This window comes from Lygodium microphyllum, chromosome 13 (assembly GCF_053477565.2).
Source record: "Lygodium microphyllum isolate KBCC chromosome 13, Lygodium_microphyllum_v1.1.10, whole genome shotgun sequence".
NCBI classification, from domain to species: domain Eukaryota; kingdom Viridiplantae; phylum Streptophyta; class Polypodiopsida; order Schizaeales; family Lygodiaceae; genus Lygodium; species Lygodium microphyllum.
In genome coordinates, this window is record NC_141147.1 from 26,024,562 (window position 1) to 26,041,060 (window position 16,499).

Genomic DNA, 16,499 nt, shown 5'->3' on the forward strand with positions numbered 1-16,499 from the left:
TCATAGACCTTCACTACATAAGTGCTCAAAACTTAAGTAGGCTCATTAGAAACATCAATAGAAGTTCTATGCTCAACCTTGGTAGCAAGTAGTGAAAGCTAGCCAAAATCATGTACTTTCTCTATACGTTCCTCAGCCTCTCATTGCATCTACATAATTATTTGCTCCTCTTTCCACATCTGATATGCATCTTCTCTCTGTCTTCTTGCTTCTTTCTCTTCCCACCTCCTTTGTTCTTCCTCTTCCTGTTTCATCCACCATTGTTAATAAATCACCGATTGTTGATAATCGTATGCTAAAACAAGCCTCATGCATAAATCCCCAAATTTCTTCCAAAAGTCATAAGTGGGATAAGTTACATATCCAAGATCACTCATCTATACACTAGCATCCAGCATTTGTTGTATCATTTGTATACAAAGCATCTATTTATTCCTAAAATCGTCCTATGACACTAAAGACTTCAAAGCTTCATTGATATAACTAAAAGTTGCATCCCAACTGCATCATCTTTGTATCTAAGCTCAAGCAGCTATTGAAGATACTCCATGACCTACGCTATATATTGCCCAAAAAGTATTTGCACATCTAGATCCATATTTGCATCCTTATATGTGACTCTTCACCCCAACCTTCACGTCTGGTTCATCAAAGTTGTTCAGAATGACACACGCTTGATGGCTCTAGAGACATGAGGTCTCGTGAAGCAAGCACTGCAAAAGCCAAGCATTGATACCTATGGAATAAAGAAGAAGAAAATACTAGGAAAACATCAAAGTAGTTGCCATGTCATATCCTAAAATGGCAATACAATCTGATGTCATCTTTGGGTTCCATCACATAGAGCTCAAGATAATCACAAGAGCCTAAAGCTACTCCTTGAGTCATAACTCCTTTGACTACTACTAATGCAACCATAATGGAAGCTCCCAAAAATTATCTTCAAAGTAGCACTTGTGATCATCAAATTTAGCTTTAAGTTACTCCCACCCGTAGGATCCTAATGCTAGATTATCCAGAGAAAAGATGGAAATAGAACATTGGATGATTGATTTTCTTGATGTGTTGCATATGAACTCTTGTGAAAGAGTGGTTAACCTTAGGGTTTTAAGGTTTTCATAACAGTAAAAGATTATTTGATCTTCTTTTTAGTTGTCACCTCGTGCAGATGCCGCGTGGATGAGGGCATGAGAAGGATGAACAACCTGTCGTGAATTTGGTTCACTATTTCTTTGCGCAGGCTCGTCACTCAGCATTGAAGAGGGCGATTGTAATGTTTGAAGTTGTTGTCGCTTATTCTTCTTCTTTCATGATTTTCTCTACTACTCAAGCTCTATGGCTTGTTAAATTTGCTGATTAGGATCAGGGCACGAGAGTGAGAACATGCTGTTGTTTTTATGCTTTGGTGAAAGGGAAAGAGAGGGAGTAGTTGCATCTTGTGGTAGGATAGTAACTATTTTTGCTTCCTCTTCTTCTTCATCCACTTCCTCTTGGGCATCGTGTGAGACACAAAGGGAGTAGGCAGGCTATCAAGGATGAGAAGATGAGGTTGAAAACAGGATGTTGTTTTTTTTTTTCTTCTTTACTACTTCATGGAGGCCGGACATGATTGGCATGGACATGTTGTAGATTTTCCTTTCTCCCTTCTAACCTTCATTTTTCACTTCTCTTGTTCATCTTCCTTCCCTTAAAAAAACCACAAAGAATATGATTGAGAAGGAGAAATTGTTGTAGCGACCCCCTTATCTTCTTCTACTTCTCCTTCTCCTTCTTCAAATATGAATCTTCATGTATGGAGTAATAGAGAGAGTCAATGAAGTAGGAATATTGAGGGCATGGAGCCAACATTTGCCTTTCTCCTCTTTCTCCAATGAAAAACTACCATCCAGTCCTTCTTACTCATTCTAGTCTGTTCTTCAGCAGTGTCTTCTCCTCAAAGATATTCTTCTTGGAATGTAAAACCACTTCTTTACTTTGCAAAATCCATGGCTAGCCTGGTCCTGGCAATGGAACCAAGTATGATTGGCTCTCGCCCAGCTGTCAAACAAGAACAAAACCAAGGTACTAACAAGCAACAAAGTATATGCTTGAAACTTTGCTCCTCACCATGAAACCTGCAAACATACCTCTCTTGCCATGAATACACATACACAAAAGACCCAAGATGTACCCTCACCAATCAAGAAACAAGATTAGGTGGCTCCCCTTTCAAGCTCACACACCAATAATCCATAGTTGCAGCACAAGTATGAGAGAGAATAGAGAATGGACAAAGAGAGTTTGGAAAAGAGGGAAGAAGGAAGTTAAAGAGACACCACAATCTGCCGTGCTCCAACCTCCTCAACCACTTTTTCCCAAGAACCCCAATTGCACCCTTTTGAACCTTTATTAAATCAAATATATTTGAGCATATATAAAGACTAAGGTAGAAGCCTTATGTGTTGCATGTACTCTAGGCAAGATTCCTAAGGTTTTAAAATAAAGGAACATATGCAATGGCTTTTATAGCTCCAAGCCAAGCATTTACAACACACCATAAGATATGACAATAAAGTATAAAGAACATGCATATAGCATATGCTTTTGGATAACATGAAAGATTTGTCAATATCAAGCCACATGCTTTTAGCCTTTTTGGTGACAAAATTGGAGGCTATCAAAACAACACTCAAAATAGAGATTTTCCATTAATACTCATAACTATAGCTCCTAGGGTTCTTGAATCAAGAAATAATAGAAAATACTAGATAATCTTCAGAAACATGATGCAATAATTCAGAATACATCTTGAATAATAGAGAAAACAAATCATCCTAAATATTGCAAGCTATATCTTCTTTGACATGAAAATGATAGAAATCAACAATCAACTTTCAAGAAACTAAGATAGATATTCAGGTATCAACATGAACAACCCAAAATAGGTGTTGCCATGCATACTTTCATAACATGCAAGGTATAGATGAAAATATAGATCTGAAAAGATACACGAAAGAGATTATATTCAAATAGCTACCCTTATGCTAAGAGTGAAGGGTTGCTTCACATATACCATGCATACTAAGATTCTAAAGTGTCTGATTTGAGCCTCAACAACCCCTGGTTTTGTCCATAATGGCAACCACCACAACCTCTATCTTTACTTGTGCTAGAGAAAACCACCAGCTATGAACTATTCTTGCTTTGTGATAAGGATATAGTAAGACCTAAGTTCTTCTCTTCTAATATAGTCCTCAACCAAACCATCCAAATATGTAGCCTCTATATCATCATCATCAACCTACACTTTAATATATCCAAGGGCTTCAATAATGCTATTAATCTTCAATGTATAATCATTGATAGACAAATTACCATGCTTGATATTTCTTAACTCAAACTTCAAGTGTAACTTTGTCGCTTTTGTATTTGTACCAAATAGTTTAACCATATGATTCCATGCTTCTCCAGGACTATCTACATCGCCTATGTACCCAATCATGTTATCTAAAATACTGATGGAAAACCAATACATCACTTTTTGAGCACCTTGTTCTATTTCTTAAATGTGTTGTCTTGCTCAAGCATGCCATTTTTCTCCGATAATTCTGGAGCCTCAACATTACCTCCTTCAATGAGTCCAATAGCCTTTATCCATAAGAAAATTGGTCAATCTAAACTTCCAAGTATGGAAGTTATGCTTGTCAAGCTTATCACTGACAATTTGATTAAATCCCTTAGACTTATGCAATAGAGCATAAAAATTTCACAAATCAATAACCTACTAATTTATGTAAAAATTGAATGCGGTACATAAGCATACCCTAAGTAGCACCTATAATGTTTGTCAATTTGCAAATACTTGTTTGCAAATGATGAGGTTTGTGGAGTTCTTGAATCTTACTAGATTCACATATGAACAACCTTTAACATGAATGGAAGCTACTGAAACACACTCGAAATGCAAATCTAAGTACACATCTATAGGCTGGAGGTTTGTTACAATCTCTTGACCCTTCCAAGCTTGTGAAGAGGACTCATCAATTAGAGATCATATGAGAGAGATCTCCCCAAGTTTATTCCATAGAGTAGGGCTTGCTTGTAGAATCTTATGCTTGAGGCTCATAACTGCTCACCTAGATGCCACTCTAATATCATAAAAAGATGGAGGAAGAGAGTGAGCTTGAGCTCTTATAAGAAACAACACACAAAGAATACACACAAGATAGGTGTAATGAACCGGGCATACAAGAAAATACCAGTCACACTGACGGTATAAAAGGTGTAAGAGGGCTTCCTCAGGCATCATGGAATTATCTAAAAATCTCTCTTCCACCTCTCTTTAGCTCTCATGGCTTCTCCTTCTTCCTCCCTCTTTATCTCTCTCTCTCTCTCTCTCTCTCTCTCTCTCTCTCTCTCTCTCTCTCTCTCTCTCTCTCTCTCTCTCTCTCTCTCTCTCTCTCTCTCTCTCTCTCTCTCTCTCTCTCTCTCTCTCTCTCTCTTCTTCATGTATTTCTCTCTCCTCTTCTTCTTCTTCTCCTACAGTCTTTCTCTATCTTCTCTCCCTTAATTAAGCTAGCTAGGTCTCCTTCATTACAGTTGGTATCAGAGCCTTGTCCTTGATCCTTCTTCTTCCCTTAGATTTAGGTTCCTTACAGTTCTTCATAGTTAGAAAATCCTAGTTACACGGTTCCCACAGGTACACAGGGAGTGCTCAGACAAGCTGCCAGCCTTCTGGAAGACTATGGTAGCCTTTCTTGCAGAGCTCAGTGAAGGTTTGACCGCATCTGGAGGCTCCATGATGTGCACCTCCCTATAACATTTGACTAGTTCCCATAGGTACACAGGGAGTACTCAGACAAGCTGCCAGCCTTCTTGAAGACTATGGTAGCCTTTCTTGCGGAGCTCACTGGAGGTTTGACCGCATCTAGAGGCTCCATGATGTGCACCTCCCTATAACACTTGACAATTCATGATCAGCATCACCACGATTCTCTCCATCCTGTTTCGCGACTTTAGCCTCAAATCAAAGGCAAAATGAAACGAAAACAAGGAAGCTCAGATCCTCTCTCTCTTCCCTTACCGCCCATCAAAACACCTAGTGCACCTCCTTCTACAAGGGTGTTGGCACCATTTCCTAGTAGTCAAAAAGGTGCGAGTTTTGGTTCGATTTCATTTGAAGCCAGGAGGAAAATGCATTTGCTCAAGGCCATTGATATCGAGGAGCTGAGTGACAACGATGACTTTGTGGAGGAGGTGGTGAGTGTCAAGAAGTAGAAGAAGGATTTTGCGACAAAATCAAAGGCGAGGAGCAAGGCCTCCGACAACGAGAAGGATAAGCATGAATTTCTTGGAGGACAACCATGAATTTCTAGGAGTGGGCAGCCACTACCTCTTCCCCAAGCTTAAGCAAGGTATGTCTCATGGTTCTTGTTCTCTCTTCTCCAACTACTTGCTAAGCCCAACCTCTTGCCTGGAGAGATTAAAGAATTACATGAATTCTTGTTTAGGCTAAAGCTATGGATCACCTATTGATTTCCTTCTTCCATTATGCACTTCTTGAAATGCATGCATGATTGAGCACACTTCAAATTTCTTTCCTATTGGCTAAGAATTTAACTCCTAACCCATAATCATGCTTGGTCTTGATTCTTGATCATTAAGCCAAAAATTGTAAGAAAGGGTAAGTGATCCAATTAGTGAGTTACTGATTTGCAGAGGTAACCCCTTTCCCCATCCTATTTTCCTTATCGATCATGCATATCATGAAAGGCCCAATCCTCAATTTGTAAATGCATATCATGCTGGTTTCTTAATAATAAATGTCTACCATGTATATTCCAGGTGAGGAAAAGCCTAATGCCAGGTGAGGTGGCAAGATAAAAGAGGGGTGACCTCCTCTTGCCATCAAAGACCCTGAAGGGGTGCACAACCCAGCCCAGGGGGAACTTTGCCCACCTCCCAGTGATCCAATGCCCAAATTTTTTTTGCAAGTGCATGTACTCTAAACTAGTGGCTTGAGCCCCAATCATTGACATCCAAGTGGCTTGCACATGTATGGACAACAAATTTATGACTTGATGGATGTATACACATGTATTAGTAGAGAAAATGTATGACTTGGTGGATGTATGGTGGCTAAATGCACATGTATTGGCAGAGAGCATGTATGACTTGATGGATTTATGGTGGATGTATGCAGTGGGAGATAGGTGTATTATGTCTCGACTTTGAAAAATCAATTACAACAAATTTTGTATATTTAATGTGAGAAATATTTTTGCATAGCCTTGTAGAGGGGATCAAGGGCTCTGTTTTGAATCAAGAAGCTTGCCGATCGGAGCTTCCTAGCTCGAGATATCGTAGTTTTGTGATAGGGGTCCAGTGGACTGCACCTAGTATGGCAGGTCATAAGGGTAAAGCCAAGGCCTAGGAGCACTTCTAGCATGAGATCAAAGATTCTCATGCATTTATGAATGATCCTAGCTCCGTCCAAGAGGATCGTGAAGACACACTTGAAGAAGGTGCCCCTGAGATAGACCGTTTTTTACAACACACTGTGCCAACATGAGACCCATCATGCTGAGCGGCATCGAGAGTTGGAACACCACCATAGGGAGATGGAAAAATGCCAAGATGAGCATCATAGTGAGATGATGGCTAATATTGACTTGCTCGTAGAGCACATGGGCACCCTTATCTCCACCCTCTCACCCTCCTTGGCTCAACCAAAGGAGCATGGTCCTCCCCGTGAGACCAACCACCCTCCCCCCTTGGAGAGGGGACGTGGCCAATAAAGTTTTGGTAACACCCATGGTCCTCCCCGTGAGACCAACCACCCTCCCCCCTTGGAGAGGGGATGTGGCCAATAAAGTTTTGGTAACACCCATGGTCCTCCCCGTGAGACCAACCACCCTCCCCCCTTGGAGAGGGGACGTGGCCAATAAAGTTTTGGTAACACCCATGGTTCCCCCAGAGCACCTATGATCTGGGTAAGCCGTCTATGCAACATGATGAACCCATCCTCCCCTCACCCACAACAAACCTTCCAGCTCATCCTTGGGACAACAGTTCCCTCGTAATGGAAGCTATATGCAAGGGCAAAATGCAAATTTTGGGCAACATAGAATGTAGGGTGCACATGGGTAGCATGCACATGGTAATGGGTAGCATGCACATGGAAGTTTTGGGCAACAAGGCCCCAATGTTCAGTATGGTTTGCATGTACTGCATGGGCAGCAAGGCCCTAATAATTAGTTTGGCCCACATGTAATACATGCGCAGCATGGCACCCAGGGACATTTTGGTCAGCAAGGCATGCATGGGTAGCAAGGTATATATGGGCAGCAGTGCCCAAATGTATTATGTGACAAGATTGTATTCATTAAATTTAATGGGCAATCCTCATCCCCGACTGAGTTAGAGGAATGAACCTCTAGACTCAAAGCCTACTTTCTCATTTACCCCCGTACCGATGAGGCCAAAATTGTCTTCGCCTTCCTTCACTTGGAGGCCTTTGCCCACACATGGTGAAGGTACATTCAAAGGGAAAACCAGCATTTTCATGATTGGGAAGATTTCAAGATGCACATGGTTCAAGTTTTTGTCTCCTCGGTAGAGAAGGAACATTTGGCAAGGCAATGATATCATTTTGACCATTGTAATCTCACCGTGCGAGAGTATACTAACCAGTTTATGAACCTATCCATGTATGTGGAAGCTGTCAATGATGAGGCCAAATTGCATAAATACATTTATGGGCTAGATTCGAATCTCTCAGCTGATGTAATGGATCAAAAGCCAGCGCTTTGTTAAGCAGCTTATATATCATAGGGGCTACTCTATTTTTATGAGGCAGGGCTTATGAGGCAGGGCGAGTCCGGGTGGTCAAGCGACTGAGGCTGTGTCAGTGAGGGGCTCTTATGAGGCTAGGTAGGGAAGATGTCAGGTGGGACTCAGATGGTGTAGTCCCTGGCTGCAACTGTTTCCAGAATGCTTTTAAACAATGCGTCAAATTAATGCTTGTCTCAAGCTACCCTCTCCTCTTTTGAGCACCTGATACCCAGCATCTGTTGGAAGCCTGTACGGCTGGTACTGCCACACCCCGTGTGCTCCCTTGAGCTTCTATTCCCCTGGCCTAGGGAGTTTTTGGCCTACGTCCTGGGCTGTGTCATTTGGGGCCTCTTTCCGCACGTATCTCTTTAGAGTAGGCACATAGCATTCTGGTGGCAGCACTAGTGTCTTGTGCTCTTTCCAACAGCGGAGAGCTTCCTTGCATGCCAGCTGCACTATGTGGTCCATGACTGCTATCGTAAGGGGACTTGCAAAATGTGAATCAAGGATTAGGCCCTGAGGCAGGAAAAAACTATTCACATGGAAGGGATTATACAATGGGTTATCAAGCGCATATGACGAGGAGGGAAGAGGTGAGGCATATAGTGTTTGTTGTAGAGGGATGGCCCCCATGATGATGTTCGTTTTGCCTCCATCCATTAGCAGATCTTGTTTTATACTAAGTTGCATGGACTAGTTGTCATGGAGTGGGGCAGGGCTCATCCTCGAAAGGATAGACCGGAAAGGGGAAAAGGTGTATAGAAAGGGACGGTACCCCATCTACACCATCAGAGATGTTGGTTAGGGCTTCCCATGGCGGTAATGAGGATTGCATGCCCTCCACCTGGAGGCAGGAATGGTCACACGACTTCTAAATGTGTGATGAGAGGAGGACCTGAGGAGCTCAGCCTATCAAACCCAACTCTTCTCCCTGCGCTTGACTATCATTGCTTGTATGTGTTGATATTATCTACACAGGGTCACAAAATTCATTGTTTATTTATGTACATATTTACGAATCCATGTCACTTTATGAGGATAAAAACCAATTGTAGAACTCTATGGAGTGTGGCACACGCATCCAATACTCATGGTAGCTTACTCAATAACGATAGATATTTTGCAACATCGAGTAGCATGGCACCTTGTTTGAGTCTACTGGCAACATGTAACTCCGCCTCAGTGAGAACCTTATCATCCAAAGAGTTCTCTTGGCTAGTTCCAACTAAGTCTATACCTTGAATGGCAATTAGCACTCAAAAGGAAGTTGGTGCCACATAGGTTGGGTCTCTTTGAGATCGCCATTTGGCCAATCGCTCCTTTGAGACCATAATCTGGGCTCCTAGTTCATCAGCCATTGTAACACGGTTTTCAAACCAACGTTTTTCAAATTGAGTTTGACCCTCTGATTGTCATTTTATTTGCTCTTTCTCTAAGAGATTTGGTTGGCAGAGCACATCATTGAATGTCACATTTAAGCATATTTTGTCGGCTTCCTCGTCAAAGATGAGTCTCATGCATTTATGCAGGAGCCTGTCATAGTGCTCATCCTCAAGATGTTCTTGCTCTTCCCAGGATAGGGAAAATGGCAAGTATTCTTCAAGCTGCTCCTTCGGGAATGCACCCATGTCTACCATGACATAGATACGTGTGAATACTTTGAGCTTAGCATCCAACTCAGTTAAGCATTCTGCAACACTTCTATGTCCATTGAGGGCTTGCTCGGTTGCTATCTCATGCAAGGTTCTAGGAGTTTGCCTAGGCTTTAGCATAGCTGGGGGCTCAGGCCTAGATGAGCAAGATTGGTCAACGCTAGGATTTCTTATGCTCTCGGGGTTTCCATGTTTCTCCTAAGGCTTTGTTATTGCATCATGGTTCTCCTTGAATGTGACTGGTATAAATTTGTCACCCTGTTGTGAGAGCATTGTATCCACTCTTGATTAGTCAATGCGAGTTTTGTTGACGATGGATTGAGTGTTGCAAGAAACCATTGATGGTAATGGCTACATTGATTTTTCAGAACACACAGATGTGTCTGAGGTTTCACCGTTATTAGGAGAGACATCAATGGGTTCATTGGTGGATGGACTCAATGCTTTATTCCTAGCTCTCCAGCACTCTTGGTCTCAATGTTCTTGGGGTCCACAACCACCTGTAATGTTGCTATTTTCGTTGTTTTCTCCTATTTTTCTTGGTCAGTGAAGGTGCATAACTTAATGACTCATGACTCTGAACTAGGTCATCCGGTGATTTGCTTGGTTGGGCCTCAGCTTTCCCCTTCTCTGGTGTGTCCTCATGGGATGTAGCTGTGACCTGTTGGACAGCCTTGCTAGGTGGATTGGTCAGATGCACCATCTCCTTGGCCACATCTTTGAGAGGTTTCTCCTCAAGCCGAGGCTTTAGGTGTTTTGGAAGTGTTGGAGTTGTCAAGGATGCTGGTTGCGGCACCTCCTCCACAACTGAACTACTAAGGACATGTTCTGTTGAGATATCGAGCTCCACTCGTGATACGCCAGGGTGACCGTTGTATATTTATGTCACCGACTTGTCAGTTGCAGACGCGGTTGGTACACCGCCCATGAATAATAGCTACATGATAGCTATCCTTATCTACTCTAGTTCGTGGCTCAGTTAGTATGCCACCTTAGTTAGTTGAGTTTGGTTTGAGACCCATATATAGGGTTCTTCTATTTCTTTGTACTTGAGTTCTTTTTGGCTTACACAACTAAGAAGAGGAAAACTGTTTTTCAGCCTCCACCCTTGTGTGTCTTCCCCCATTGTGCAAGCAAGAAAGCTTCAAGCGAGACTCCTTCCTTCTCTCCCACAATCTTGACATGGTATCAGAGCCTTGTTCGTGGTAAGGAGCTCAAGAAAGCAAGCCAAGCTCGCGGTGGTCTGGTAAGAGGAGCAGTGTTGCTTTCATTTCCTGTTTTGGGAGCAGATCTCTGCAGGTAGCACAGCCGGAAATTGCAGGAGTGCATTGTCTCAGGTTGAGACGCCCTTCGCGGTGAAGCAAGAGGGCAGTATATGCTGCGGGAAAGGGCTTTAGCCCTTGGCGACCTTGTTTTTTTGATTTGAGGCCATTTCGGGGCCTGTTTTGCAGACGGAAGTTTTCTGCACGCACTCAAGAAAAGGCTCAGTTTTATGCTGTGCGACCACTGTTCTACAGGTCGGTGAAAAGTTACTGTAGAAATTGCATCGTATGCTTGTGCGCAGAGACATTGGGAGTTTCAGAATCATCCTTGGTTCCTGTTTATGCAAAATCGTCACTAGGAAGTGACTGTGTGGTCAAATACCACTTTCGCCAGTTTTGCAGATTTGCCCTTGTGAGGGTGAAGCTGTGTTTTTTGCAGTGACAGAATTTCTTGCAGTATTCTGCAATGGCGTCTGATTCTCTTTCACAGATTGTCACTGAAAAGCTTGACAAGAACAACTTCCAGGCATGGAAGTTTAGAATGACGAATTTCCTTATGGGAAAAGGATATTGGGAATTTGTTGCAGGAAATGAAGAAGAACCAGTTCTTCCTGATGTTCCCAATCAACAACAAATGCAGGCATTTAAAACATGGCATGAGAGAGCCAGGAAAGTTATGTATTGGCTGTCAATCAGCATTTCAGACTCTATGATTGTGCATATTCAAGATGCAAGTACGCCAAAGGAGGCATGGGATACTCTGTCAAAGATGTATAGCACAAATACACAAGCCAGGAAAATGCAGCTCAAGCAAGAGTTGCATAATGTGCAAAGAGAAAATATGAGTATCAATGACTACCACATGAAGGTGAAGAAGATTGCAGATGCACTTGCTTCCATTGGGTCGCCAGTGGAAGATGATGATTTAGTTTCTGTGACCTTGAATGGTCTAGGAAAGGATTATGCACAGTTTCGGACATCCATTTCAGTTCGTGAAAGATTTCCTGATTTTGAGGAGTTGATTGCTCTTCTAATTTCTGAGGAACAGAGAAATGGTGGTGCATCTTCTTCAGGAGGAACTTCAAAAGAAGCTGTCTTCTACTCAAATGCTGGAAGAGGTAGAGGCAGAGGTAGAGGAGGCCGATTTGGAGGCCGTGGCAGAAATCAGAATATGCAGCAAACTCAAGAAAACCAGTCCTATGGAGGAGGACGTGGTAACTCTAGAGGCAGGGGGAGCCAAAGAGGTCGTGGTGGATGGCAAAGAGGCCAAAATGCAAACAGTAATGTTGAATGCTACTACTGTGGTAAAATGGGTCATATGGCTAAAGACTGCTATAAAAAGCAGAATGACATCATGAATGGAAAACTGCAACAAGGGAATTATGCATCTTCTAGTAGACAGGGTGATGACAGAAATGAGCATTTGTTCATGGTGCAGCACATGAACAATTCTATGACAAGTGCAGAAGAAAGCAATGATGTATGGTATGTTGACTCAGGTGCATCAAACCACATGACAGGTCATGCAGAATGGATGGAGGATGCAAGGAAAATGGAAAAACCAGGATTTGTGGAGACTGGTAATGATACTGCACATCCTATTGTGCAGATTGGAAAAATTCCCTTGTCTATGCAGGGTGGGAAAAAGAAATACCTGTCCGATGTATTTCATGTCCCGAATATCACCAAGAATCTGGTTTCAGTTGGTCAAATGGTTGAACAGGGCTTGCAGGTCAGATTTAATCCTCATGGATGCTTTGTTGAGGATATGAAAAATAAAGGTCGCTTGATAGCAAAAGGAAAGAAGAAGGGCAGAATGTTTACATTGGATGCAGACATGTCTGAATTGAGTGCAGCAATGTTTGCACATGGGACCGGTGTAGTTGCAGATATTGATATCTGGCATAAACGCATTGGTCATGTTAATGTACAGCGACTTAAATCAATGCAGGCCCAAAATATTGTTGCAGGATTGCCCAAATTCAAGGTTGCAGAAATGCATAAGGTATGTGAAGCCTGTCAGTTTGGAAAACAGGCAAGGAAACCATTTCCTAGACATGTTCAAGAGAGTGAGAAGCCATTGGAATTAATTCACTCTGATGTGTGGACAACTAAAGCTGCATCTCTTGGAGGCTGTCATTATTTTGTCAGTTTTATTGATGACTATAGCAGAAAAGTTTGGGTGTATTTTATGAAAAAGAAAAGTGAAGTTTTTGGGCATTTCAAAACTCTTAAAGCTATGGTTGAAAAAGAAACAGGCTTGCAGATAAAATGCCTAAGGTCAGATGGAGGGGGAGAGTACCTCTCAAATGAGTTTGCAAAGTTCTTGCAGGAGCATGGCATAAAGCAGCAATATTCATGCAGTTATACCCCACAACAAAATGGAATTGCAGAAAGGAAAAACAGGCATATTGGAGAGGTATCTCGTGCCATGCTCAATGAAAAAGACTTGCCAGATTTTTATTGGGCTGAAGCAGTTGCTACAGCAGTCTACATAATGAACAGGACTCCCACTGCAGCAATACATGGAATGACTCCAGAGGAGAGGTATACTGGTAGGAAACCAGATATTTCTCATTTGAAAATTTTTGGTTGCATTGCCTATGTACATGTGCCAGATGAGCTGAGATCCAAGTTGGATCCAAAAGCTGAGAAGTGCATCTTTATTGGTTACTCTCTGCAGCAAAAAGGGTATAGATGCTATAACCCTTCTACTCGTAAGTTTACAGTGAGCAGAGATGTTGTTTTTGATGAGATGAGTAGCTGGTATAAACCAGTAAATGTGATTGATGATGAAGATGCACAAAATGGTAATGCTACACAGAATTCACAGCAGCAGTCACAAAATATTAGTGGACCTGGAGCGTCCTCTAGCAGTGGTTCACATTCTTCGCCATGGACAGGCCGATTGAGATCAGGAGAATCTTCTCAAAGCAATGCAGATAGTGGTATGCAGGTATCACGAAAAGGAAAAGAGAAGGTTGATCAGCCCATGTTTGATGTGAATGCAGGTCACTCTTATGTGGATGGTGAATCCAGTGGCTCAGAACAGAGCATTGATGATGAGTTGGGTATTCTTTCTATTGTTACACCTGGAGTAAGGAAGACCAGGGATGTTTTGAGAGCACCTGGGAGTGAACCTACTTTGCGCAGGTCTACAAGAGCTAGGTATCCTGTGGATAGGCTGAAATATGATGGATTTACAGCCATTCACTATGCATATATGGTCAAAGTGATACAGGAACCAGAACCCACATCTTTTGAGCAAGCCATGGGAAAAGAAAAATGGGAGAAAGCCATGGATGAAGAAATGGATGCCTTGGAAGCAAATGCTACATGGGAGTTGGTACCTTTGCCTAAAGGTAAGAATGCAATTGGCTGTAAGTGGGTTTATAAGGTGAAGCACAATGCTGATGGTTCTGTGAACAGATACAAGGCAAGATTAGTAGTCAAGGGGTATGCACAAACATATGGCATTGACTATGAAGAAACATTTAGTCCGGTTGCAAGGATGGCAACCGTAAGAGCAGTCATTGCTATGGCTGCATCAAAGGGATGGTCTTTACATCAGATGGATGTAAAGAATGCCTTCTTGCATGGTGATTTGCAAGAAGAGGTCTATATGGAGCAGCCACCAGGTTATGTGCATGCTGTTCATCCTGAGTTTGTTTGCAGGTTGAAGAAAGCCTTGTATGGCTTGAAGCAAGCACCTAGAGCATGGTCTGACAAGATAGGACAGTATCTTGTCACTATTGGCTTTCAGATTTCCAAGGCAGATTTCTCACTTTATGTGAGAAAAACAGAGAAAGGTATTATGCTGCTTGTCATTTATGTTGATGATTTGATTATGACAGGTGACAGTGATGAAGATATCCTTCATGTGAAAATGCTATTGAAGCAGAAGTTTGAGATGAAGGATTTGGGAGAGCTGCGTTATTTCTTGGGCATTGAGGTGATTAGATCACCAAGTGGGATACAGCTCTTGCAGAGGCAGTATGGATTGGACATGCTGTCCAAATATGGGATGACAGGCTGTAAGCCTATTTCAGTTCCTTTGGAGCAAAATGTGAAGCTGAGCACAGATGCAGGTGAGCTTCTAGAAGACCCTACTATGTACAGACGCATAGTAGGAAGTTTGATTTATATGACTATTACCAGGCCAGATTTGAGCTATGCTGTTGGATTGGTAAGTCAGTTTATGCAGGCTCCAAGGAAACCACATTTGGATGCGGCTAGACGCATACTTAGGTATGTGAAGTCCACATTGCAGTATGGACTATTTTATGAGACTGGGGTTCAGATACAGTTGCATGGATACACTGATGCTGATTGGGCTGGTAGTATTTCTGATAGACGATCTACCAGTGGATATGTATTCTCTTTTGGGAGTGCTGCAGTCACTTGGAGCAGCAAGAAACAGCCTACAGTTGCCTTGTCGAGCACAGAGGCTGAGTACAGGGGTGCAGCAATGGCTGCATGTGAGGTAGCTTGGTTGCATAAGCTACTTTATGATATGCATCAGTCTACAGATGGGCCAGTTGTCATTTATTGTGACAACATGAGTAGTATACACTTGGCAAATAACCCAGTCTATCATGCTAGAACAAAGCACATTGAGGTGCATTATCACTATGTGCGAGAGAGGGTTTTACTAGGTCTTATTGATCTAGTTTATGTCAGCACAGAGGATCAGGTAGCTGATATATTCACGAAGGCATTGGGCGCAGAGAAGCTGCGCAAGTTCAGAGACCTGCTTGGTGTGCAGGAATTGGGATTGAGCTCGAGGGGGAGTGTTGAGATATCGAGCTCCACTCGTGATACGCCAGGGTGACCGTTGTATATTTATGTCACCGACTTGTCAGTTGCAGACGCGGTTGGTACACCGCCCATGAATAATAGCTACATGATAGCTATCCTTATCTACTCTAGTTCGTGGCTCAGTTAGTATGCCACCTTAGTTAGTTGAGTTTGGTTTGAGACCCATATATAGGGTTCTTCTATTTCTTTGTACTTGAGTTCTTTTTGGCTTACACAACTAAGAAGAGGAAAACTGTTTTTCAGCCTCCACCCTTGTGTGTCTTCCCCCATTGTGCAAGCAAGAAAGCTTCAAGCGAGACTCCTTCCTTCTCTCCCACAATCTTGACATGTTCCACAAGGGTCATTGTCATGACCAAGGGCTGTGACTGCTGTGATCCCTGATTGGAAGTAGTAGTGGCTAGTCCAGTGGGCTAGCTACTCTTGGTGGATTGTGGTGTCAAGTCCCTAGGGCAATCGGAAGTGGTCATGTCTTTTTTTTCCCTTTGAGCATTCACCTGTGTAGATCGAGCATGAGTTGATCTAGTCACATTGAGCATGAGTTGATCAAGTCCCTAGGACGATCGGAAGTGGTCATGTCTTTTTTTGCCCTTTGAGCATTCACCTATGTAGATCAAGCATGAGTTGATCCAGTTGCACAGGCATATCCTGTTGAGATATCGAGCTCCACTCGTGATACGCCAGGGTGACCGTTGTGTATTTATGTCACCGACTTGTCAGTTGCAAATGCGGTTGGTACGCCGCCCCTGAATAATAGCTACATGATAGCTATCCTTATCTACTCTAGTTCGTGGCTCAGTTAGTATGCCACCTTAGTTAGTTGAGTTTGGTTTGAGACCCATATATAGGGTTCTTCTATTTCTTTGTACTAGAGTTCTTTTGGCTTACACAACTAAGAAGAGGAAAATTGTTTTCAGCCTCCACCCTTGTGTGTAATCCCCCATTGTGCAAGCAAGAA